The sequence below is a fragment of the Bos indicus genome, chromosome 19 (genome assembly GCF_029378745.1).
Source record: "Bos indicus isolate NIAB-ARS_2022 breed Sahiwal x Tharparkar chromosome 19, NIAB-ARS_B.indTharparkar_mat_pri_1.0, whole genome shotgun sequence".
Lineage (NCBI taxonomy): Eukaryota > Metazoa > Chordata > Mammalia > Artiodactyla > Bovidae > Bos > Bos indicus.
Genome location: NC_091778.1, coordinates 10,650,811 through 10,661,238, shown reverse-complemented (window position 1 = coordinate 10,661,238; position 10,428 = coordinate 10,650,811). Strand labels below are relative to the sequence as shown.

At 38.0% G+C, this 10,428-nt stretch overlaps 1 protein-coding gene and 1 non-coding gene across 4 annotated transcripts in view; one reads left to right on the top strand and one right to left on the bottom strand.

Moving 5' to 3' along the window:
- The window catches only part of RNF43 (ring finger protein 43), a 70,021-nt gene that overhangs the window by 6,818 nt on the left and 52,775 nt on the right, over nucleotides 1-10,428 (top strand). The gene's annotated exons all lie outside the window — the stretch shown is intronic.
- Nucleotides 6,888-6,960, bottom strand: TRNAG-CCC (transfer RNA glycine (anticodon CCC)). Its single transcript has one exon. It is a non-coding gene; the product is annotated as a tRNA-Gly (tRNA).

Here is a 10,428-nt window from a genome sequence, read left to right as displayed (position 1 = left end):
GTGGCAGCATGTTCAATGGGTTAATTATATGCTGCGTTAAATAGTGTCCTCTTTTATTTTAAATTTTTTGTCTTCTATTATAATACATCTCTACGTAAAGTTTCTGTATATTCATAAAGGAAAAGGTATGTAAGAGATATTAGCTGGCATTCTCTTTGCAATTTATTACTTTGTCAATCTTTATCATGTCTTCTCCTATTTTGCCCTTTTTCTCATACTGGTAAGTGTTGCTTAATCCTTTTTTTCCACATATTAACTTTGAGTCTACCATTGTCCTTTAAGTATTGCTTCTTCACTTTGTGAAGAACGAATTTCATTGTTATTTAGCAGGACCTTTCCAGGCTTTCCAGTAGATAGTTGGCATCATTGGCAATTTTCAGTCTTTTCTTCGCCTTTTCTCTCCGTGCAAGCTTCTTCTATGTCAGGGTCAATAATAAATTTATATACTAGCTTAGTATTAATCTTTGGAGATTTTCAGTATTGGTCCTGGTTTATTGTCTATTAATCAAGTTTTAATCCACAATAATTACTAAATTTTCTTAATAATCTCTAATGAGAGACTTAAAAACTTTTGAATGAGATGCATCAGTTCTTTTTTATCCACTATTTGATTAACTCTTTCAAAGAAGTCTAGCGTGTTAGGGACACATGGTGTACACTTCTAGAATCCATGCTGTTTGTTCCTTATCAGATTATACTGCAACACAGGTTTACTCAACTGTGGTTAACCAAGCCTTCCACTCAGCTCAAGTTCTGTTTAAATGTCCTAGAGCTGTGCTTTGCTGCACTTTAGCTTTCTTGGTGGATATCTGTCCCCTGGTGTCACAAATCCAAAGACAGTTTTCTCTGTTGGCGTTGCAGAATTTTGGATAATTCTATATATCCTTCTACCTATGAATTATTCTAGCTGCCTGTTAAGCTTGATTATCTTCAAAGATACAGTTAAGGCTTTGTAAAATTGGGCATGCAGTGCATTGGGAAATGTGAAATTATGAGGACAATGATTTAAAAAAATACTGATGACTGCGTTATTGTGGTTTCTGTAATTTCCAGAAGTTTCCTAATATCTGACATGTCTTTACATTTTGTTCAGTTATTTCAGTGTATGTACTATTTCATAAGGACCAAATTAACTGGATTTTCATTTGTATTACAATTTGAATTTTCCTTAAACAAAGAGAAACATCTGTGACAGCGTGCCCCAGATATTATTATTATTCTGTTTAATAATAAAATAGACCACAGAACTTTTTCCTAAAATTATTTTGTCTGTCTCAGCTTCATCTGATGACTATATATACAAGACCAGGTCTTGGTGAATTTTTGTCCTGATTCTTATTCCTCAGTTTTCTCTTTACCAAGAGTTATATCCATTGTACAGTATATGTTCAGAGTCTTAAATGATAATATTCTCTTTAAAGTACTATAAGAAAGTCAAAATAAAAGAGGAAATGTTGCCTTGCCATATTTCTTTCATTTCTCAAATCGTCTCTTGTCCGTTTGAAAACTCCCATCTGAGTCTTGACCAAATTATATTGTTTTCCTTCCTATTTGGCCCAAGAGCTGCTTCTCTGCACAACCGTATTATTTCAAATCCCTGTGCGGGTTTGCCATTGTCTTTAAAGTGTCTACTTCTTAGCTTTCCTCTATATTTGCCAAAATCGTGTCTCTCCCTCTTCTGATTTCCTGCTCCTTTTTAAATCTGTTTCCCATTTAATGTTTATATTTAGGATAACCTTCTACCACTCTTCCATCTCAGTATTTCCCTAACTAGCCATCAAAAATCCAGGTCCAAAAAAATATTTTTTTTATAATTACAAGTAATGATGGATGTTAACTAAACTTATTGTGGGGATCATTTCACAATATATATGTATGTCAAATCTTATTATACACCTGAAAATAATACAGTGTTATATATCAATTATATCTCAAAGAAAAAGCAGAATGTGGGGGACACACACACACACAAATTCATGTCAAGGAAACTAATTACTTGGCAGTGTGATAAAGACACTGGGAGTGATTACACTATTATTGTTATTGTTTCGACCATTCTTTCGAATATACTCTTTTTTTCTCCTGGTTTATACAACTGTAGAAGGAAAATGAGCTGGAGTTTACACGCTGTCCCATTGTCCAGCTTTCTGGTTTGTTAACCTCTTATCAACATTTGTTTATATTATTTCTTAGTGATATTGTTGCTACCACTTCTAAAAATGATTACAGTCCTGTTTTCTTTCTCCATTCTTGCTCTTTATTAATAAACGTGACTTAGAGGGACACCCCAAAATTCATTTTCCTTCTCCTCAAAGCAGAAGCCCAAGAGGATCTTAGTGTAGTGCAGGAGAGGTCACTGATTCTTTCACCATCACATTCTTCCTGCTCAGCTGGTTGTCCTGGATTTTCTTAGACTCCAGGTTAAAGTTATGATCAAGATTAGAATGTGCTGCCCTGAGGCTTCAGACCTACAATGGAAGCTGTGGTAGTGCAGCATTTGGCCAGCAGCAGTGAACACCTCCTGCACAAATTCCCCCTTGCGTGGTGTCTCTGCTTGCCCCTCCATTTACCTATTAGTCAACACATAGTTATCCTATCTTTGCATTCTCGCTTTATTTATAGTCAGGGCCTGAAGTGAACGTTTTGGGGAGGAAGAGGAAACTTCATAGTTTAAGTTTTGGCCAAAGCCAGAGAGACAATGCTGTATAGCAAACTTGCAGTTGACAAAGTGATTAAACTGTAACTAAAGGGACTTGACTTTTAGCTCCAATCCTGCCACTAAGTAGTTGGGTGACAAGATAGTTTTTTACCTTTCTAGGCTTTAGATTTGCGTCTGCATAACTGAACTTTAACGTGCCATGCACTTTACATGTATTAGCTCACTGAATCTTCATTATACCTTCAAGAGAGAAATACAGTCCTTTTTTTTTTTTTAAGACTAGGGCAGATGTTTTTTAATTGTGTTTTTAACTGAAGTAGAGTTAATGTACAATATTGTATAAGTCACAGGGCTTCCCTCGTAGCTCAGTCGGTAAAGAGTCTACCTGCAATGCAGGAGACCCGGGTTCAATTCCTGGGTCGGGAAGATGCCCTAGAGAAGGAAATGGCAACCCACCCCAGTATTCTGGCCTGAAGAACCCCATGAACAGAGGAGCCTGGCAGGCTACAGTCTATGGGGTTGCAAGAGTCAGACACGACTAAGCGCACACTGGACAGCATATAAGTTACGAATATACAATATAGTGATTCACAATTATTGAAGGTATGACTCCATTTATAGTTATTATAAAATATTGGCTATATTCCCTGTGTTGTACAATATGTCCTTGTAGCTTATTTTATACGTAATACTGGTACCTCCTACTCTTCCAGCCCTGTATTGCCGCTCCTCCTCCCTGCCCCCACTGGGAGAGCCACTAGTTCGTTCTCTGTGAGTCTGCTTCTTTTTTTGTTGTTGTTATATTCACTAGTTGTTGTATTTTTTAGATTCCACATATAAGTGATATCATACAGTAGACATACAGTACTTTTATTTTCACATATTATAGGTAAAGAAACGGAGGATCAAAGTGAGTCTCAAGCTATTTGCCAAAGTCTAAAAGTAAGTGGCACAGCTGGAGCTTGAACCCCAGAGCTCATGCTTTCCTCACTCTAAAATTTTGTACATCTAAAATGCTGCAGATGAACACCAGGGTAGGCCTTATATAAATGATGAATTTATTTCCAGAACAGAAGAGAATGCAGATGATGAGTACTGTTCTCTGCAGTTAATCCAAACTGTATGTATTTCTTCTATTTCTCTTCATTTGTGCTTAATTTACAAAGACATTTGTAAATCAGAATGTTATTTACTTGGTATATCTGTTTTAGTGTAACAATTATCATTACCTTTCTCTTCATTTTATAACAGTAAGTTATCTCACATAGGAACATGAAATAATAAACTTTGACGTAGCATGCATCCAACTGTCATTGCTCAAGTCAGAGCTTCTTGGAAGCAGAGATTTCAAAGATTTTGTAGCTTTGAGGCCAGCCTTTAAAAGAAGTATAACTATTTGAAGTACAGTCAACTCTCAGTTATTTATGTTAGTGGGGGGTGCAGAAAATTCAGTTAATTTATAGTTGACTTTGGAATGTAGTCAGAAGTATACCATCGGATGTAAACCCTCTGTGCACACAAGCAGGCTGAGGTGCTTGCCTCCTGGGATCCCAGCTTGACTTGGCTTTGTTGTCAGAAGCGTGGCACCCGGAAGAGAGAAGGAAGCTGCAGATATTTTTATTGATAGTTTTTCAGGTTAAGGAGATATCTCATGTAAAAGTACCCATCAGACAGATTTGTATAAATAATCATTCTGTACTTCATGTGGAAATCCCGCAGAATTGTTGTAAGTTCAAATTCATTAATCTGTCTGGTTGTAGGAAGCAATGAATGAGCTGTGCCCTTGGTTATTGCCCCTATCAGGCTATTTAGTGTCCTTTGAGCTGATTCCAGGGGTAGGCATTTCCTTGGTTTTTGTGGTAAACGGTGTGTGTGTGTGTGTGTTGTAATTTTCTTTATCTACAAATTAGTCATAGTTAACTTTTTACACAGTTTTAAAGATATCCCTGAGGCTCAAGGTTTTGTTTTTGTTTTCAATAAAAAAAAACCTTTACATTTTATCCACTGAGAAGTATTTATTGGAACTTTTATGTGCTTCCCCCTCTCCCTTGCTGCTGCTGCTGCTGCTAAGTCGCTTCAGTCGTGCCCGACTCTGTGCAACCCCACAGATGGCAGCCCACCAGGCTCACCCGTCCCTCGGATTCTCCAGGCAAGAACACTGGAGTGGGTTGCCATTTCCTTCTCCAACAGAGGAAAAGGTGTTATAAATGAGCAATGTACTATTATAAATGTTCTGTCAGGAACCAGAATTGATAGCAGGGTATTGTTGTTAGAGAAGTGTATGATGATATTCCATCAAATTTCTGTAGTGATTTTCTTCCCAGGAGCTTAAAATGATTCACAAATACTTGCAAACCAAATACAGGTGATACTCCATTTTGTAGAAAAGGAAACTTAATGACAGAGAAAGCAAGTTAATTATCTTAGAACAAAGTCACACAGAAATAAATGGACCCTGTGTACTTTGCAGGAGATAGATGAATAGTCCACTTTTTAAGTTATCCAAGGATGTGCTTTTCTCAGGGAAATCCTCAAAAGCTAAAATTCTGTCAATGGTTGAGATGTGGGATATGGTCCCAATATCCTCTATTGGGACCTGTGTTGCTCGATTTGGTGATTCAGCTATTGGTGAAGCAGGGTGCCAACTTTATGTCTCAGAAGCCCTCTGAGCTGACTCTGTGACCTGCATTCATTGTTTCATTGAGAATTGTTGGAGTTGGAGCCAGAGTTTTTACAATGAGCTGTTGAGGGCCTGCAGGATCTGGCCTGGCACCTGCACCTCTTGCCTCCTCACCCCTCACTCTGCTCCAGTCGCTGTGACCTTGTTGTCCTTCAGCTAAGCCAGGCCTGCTCCCACCTCAGGGCCTTTCCACTTCCTCATCCCACTTACATCCCAAACACTTTCTTCTCTTAGTCCCTCAAACGTCCGCCCCAAGTGTCAAATACACCTTCTTGGTGAGGCCTTCCTGGGCCTGTTCTGAGGGAGTCTTCCTGTTCCCCCAGGGCTCCTCTTCTCCGCCCCTGCTTTGCTTTGCTTTGTAAACTTCCTGCAGTGTGGCACACTTTTATGCTGTCTCCCCTCAGGAGGCTGTGAGCTCTGTGAAAGCAGGGCTTTCATCTCTCAGTTCAGAGCTGTGTTTTGGGGAACAGGGCTTTAGTGTACTTGGTGCTTTTCCCATAGGAGTAACTCAATAAATATTTATTGAATGAATATAAGGAACATTATGGTGGTGCCGAGTGGCTGTGATTGGTCAGAGATCACTCTAGGATGAAACAGACTTATTTATCTCATCACATTTTTTAAGTACATTTTTTGAAGTCGATTATTGTGAGTGCTTTGGGCTTGATAGAGCATGCTGCACTCTGTTCTCTCTCTGACTTATCACTGACAGCATACTGTCTCCTTGATGGTCATTTTCAAACTGTAAACATGACTTTAAACGATTTGTTTGGTATAATCAATATCCTTTACACAGCACTTACTTAGTTTTAATAACTAGCCCAATCCCTACTTTTTAGGAAATTGTCATTTTCCAAGAAAAATGTCTTGGGGTACTGATGTAAAATCTGTGATTATAAGATGGTGTGTGCATGTGTGCTGTGCTCAGTCATGTCTGATTCTTTGTGACCCCCCTGGGGTGTAGCCCACCAGGCTCCTCTGTCCATGGAATTTTCCAGGCAAGAAGAATACTGGAGTGGGCTATTATTTCCTCCTCCAGGGCATCTTCCCAACCCAAGGATCTTGAACCCATGTCTTCTGCATTAGCAGGCAGATTCTTTACCACTGAACCACCTGGGAAACCCAATTATAAGATATTAGCATGCATCCGAAGGACCTTACCTTCTTAGTCCTTGGGGCTTGTGAATCCCAATTCTGATCTTGAGATACCCTAACACAGTGGCTTTCAATCTTTTTTTTTGGAGGGGGGGGTCACTGGCCCCTTTGAAAATGTGATGGAAGTTATTGACCATATGTACTTAATGTACAATTTTGCATAAAATCCCAGTGGAGAGAATCTCTGAGACACATGTAAGAATCTAAAGATTCTAGGTCAAGAGCTGTTATCCTAGAATAATCCCAGTTATTTCAGAAATGAAACCAAATTCTCAAAACTAACTTACCTTGAGTTTATTTATTTATTTATTTATTTTTTTAAATTTATTTATTTGGCTGCGCCGGGTCTTAGTTGCAGCATGAGGACTCTTAGTCATGGCATGTGGGACCTAGTTCCCTGGCCAGGGAATGAACCTGGGCCCCCTGCATTGGGAGTGCAGAGTCTTAGCCACTAGACCACCTGGGAAGTCCCTTTGAGTTTAGTTAATTTGAAAAGTCTTTGTCTACATTAATAGAAGTCAGACAGACAACAGTATTACGGTGCAGTTATAAGAAGGTTGGCCTGACCTAAGATGACCTTAGATACAAAAATTGGTATCTGACAAAGACTGCTTGTGTGTAGTTAAGGAATTGTGCTCTCCAAATATTAAGTGAAACTGCATCAAGAAATGCCTGTGTGTGTATGTATGTGTGTGCTAAGTCCCTTCAGTCAGGTCCGACTCTTTGCGACCCCATGGACTGTAGCCTGCCAGGCTCCCCCCGGTCTGTGGGAATTTCCAGGCAAGAGTGCTGGAGTGGGGTGCCATTTCCTTACAACCCTTCATCATGGTGGTTTCACTCAAAGACACATAAGAATAAAAGATATCTTACTAATTTGTTTTGATATAAGCAGAACAGTTGTGGCCCTGGGTGCCTGTTTGGTCCCTGAAGTCAGAGAACAGAGGCTGTAAAACCAGCCAACTTTGGTGACTTTTCCACACCTGTTTGTCTTCTGTCCTTTAAGCCCCATTGCTTTTCCTGAGGTAGGAGGCCTTGGGCCCTTCAGTTTCTGTTTGCTATAACGGAAAACTTTGAATCTCTTTAAAAAACATTCATTATTTCTTGCATGTTTGTTTTTAAATAACAGATAAGCTACTTTACATACTCTTCTTTTTATCTGGCTTCTAAACATTACAGTTCATTTTCTTTTGATATTTTTAAATATATTTAATGTATTAGAGTTTGTATTTAATTTCAAATTCAGAAACACCAAAATAATCAAAGTGATTTAAATTAGGGTTTTTAAAATGGTAAACACAAAGTCTCACATTTTTCCTGGAGATAGGAAATTATCTTATTTAGATATTATGATCCTGAATCTGAAGCAGTGATCTTTCTTTGGGATGGCGATATAACTATCTTCAAGACCCCTGTTTGTTTTTTAAAAATCTAGAGCACTTCTATTATGATGGAAATCAACCATATATTACTGTAATTTTAAATAGCATAGTCAGTTACCATTACCTATCAATTTTGTGCATGCTAATATATCAAAAGGGTACTATTATGCATAACTAACTGATGATAATTGATAATTGAGAAACTCTGTTGCTTTATTTCTGTAAAATAATTTGGAGAAGACTGAAGACCTTATGTTTTGTGCCTACTAATCTTGCTGTTTCCTAAAAAATGATCATAGATTTCCATTCTTTTTTCTCCTGCTTTCTACAGTATTACAAGTTATCCATTCTTAAAAAGAAATCTTTCACATGCTTCCAGTTTTGAGTTCTTTCGCTGTTATATCTTCTGCTTAGAATCATATTGGCTAATCTAACTTTAAAAATCTTGTGGCCAAATTCTTTTTAAATTTTGTGAAGGACTTTATTGGCCTTTTACTGAAATTAGTTCCTATTCAGTTTTCCTTACCTGGGATAAAATACAGTTCTGGGTGGGAGGGCAGAGGAATAGCCCCCATTTGAAATTAAAATATAATCATCAGATTTCAAGTTAGAAAAAAACCTAATGCAATCATTTCATTTTACAGAGGAAGAAATAAACTCAGATTAGTGCTTTGCCAGTCAAAGGACTGCCAATCTACTGCCATATCTTACTGGCCAGCATTTTTAGCACACCTTATTTATGTATTTTAAACTTCTTTGGGTCATTGTGGGAAGATTAAAAAGCAGATGTTGGCAGAGATCTTCTCCCTGAACATTCCATGAAGAAGATATTATGGAGTGCCGTAGGGTCTCTTTCGTCTTTGATCCCTAGTCAACTCGAAGGCATACTTAAAAACAAGTGGACAGAAAAACCCCTTGCTGCACTCAGCATTGCTTTACCCGTGTCTGTGCATACAGGAAGTTATGCCAGGGAGTCACTGCGCCAGGCGGCCTTTTGTCCTGGGTTGTGTTTTCAAAGCAACAGAGGCTCTTTATGAACTCCAGGCCAAGATCCTTATTGAGAGTGGGGACTGCCCTGGAGTCTCTCCATGTCTTATACTTGGGGTCTCTACTGTGGGGTCTTCCCTTCCATACTCTGTGGCAGGTCCTATGGGAATACCAAGGCCAGCCCCCTTGCCTAGACCGACTGAGGAGATACAGCTTTAACAGTGGAAAGCAGTGTGTGCTGAACGCCAAACAAGAAGTGCAGGCATAAATGCCATGATAGTGCCAGTTTTCATCTTCTCAGGAGGCATTCAAATGACTGTGGTGATTCTGTCTCGAGGTCCTCTATGATTGGAGAAAAAGTAAACAAAAAACGTAAAATTTTAATCCAGGCAACTTCAAGTAGTTGAAATCTAGAGGACAGTTACAGCCCAAACAGTCATACCTTCTAATTTTCACTTTTATCAGTTAAGTATAGGTTATAATATTGCCTGTATAAATATTCCTGTATGTATAATACTCATCAGTAACATTTTCTTTAGAGGTCCAAATAACTAAACACAATGGCTTTCTTTTCAAATCGCAAACTGGCTTTCTAAAATGAGAAGTTTCTGTTAAATTGTAGTAAAATTAAATAAAAAATTTTAGCTTTAAACAGAGTTCAACACATTGGGAATTCTGTTTGAATTGATGATCTCATTGGCTCATTTTAAATCTTCATAAACTGCACAAAAGAAAAAATAAACACTAGGACTATATAGAAGGTGAGAAATATTTTTAAAATTAATTGGAGGAAAAATATTTGAATATCATCTATATTTAGAAAACTTAGAAAAAAGCCTTTAATGCCAAGGCTTTTATTATCATCATTGACTTTAGTCAATATTAACTGTTATTCTCATTCTCTTGGTTTTAGTGTAATTTACCTGTCCGCTATGACAAAAACATTAGGTTATTCTCTACTGTGAACTTAGTAAACTGTATTGTATACATCATATATTTTTATTGTTGTCAGAGATTATTTGAAATTTAGTTGTCTCCCTTAGGACATAGGTTCACAGGTGCCTTGTGACCATTTAAAAGATAAAGGCAAGTCATTTAACCTTTCATCTGTTGGGTTCGGGTTGGTGGGGTAAGTAAATAACCTTTAAGTTTCTTTCTAGCTCTAGACATTTAGAGGTTATACTTATTTCAGAAGTAGACTTATTAAACAAAAGGGCATGTAATTTGCTTATTTTTTTCCCCTTGAGATAAGATTTATTTGGTAGGTGGTCACAGATTTTTTTGGTCCCCAAAAATTCTGACCAAATTCCTTAGAGTCACACAACCAATTAGCAGCCAAACTAAGGTCTAGGCTCAGTTGCACTTTAGTCCTTCGGCCGTATCCTGTGTTTGCACTCAGTTAACACACAGAGAAAGGATGTTTTTGGGGGGAGTTTTAAAATACGTGTAGTAGATTGAGGACCCCTATTCTAAATCTTTCATCAAGGCTCTCCCAGTGACCAAACCACACTGACATCAATGACTGGCTTATGTCTAAGTGAATGTGACCAAACCTTTGGAAAGGCTTG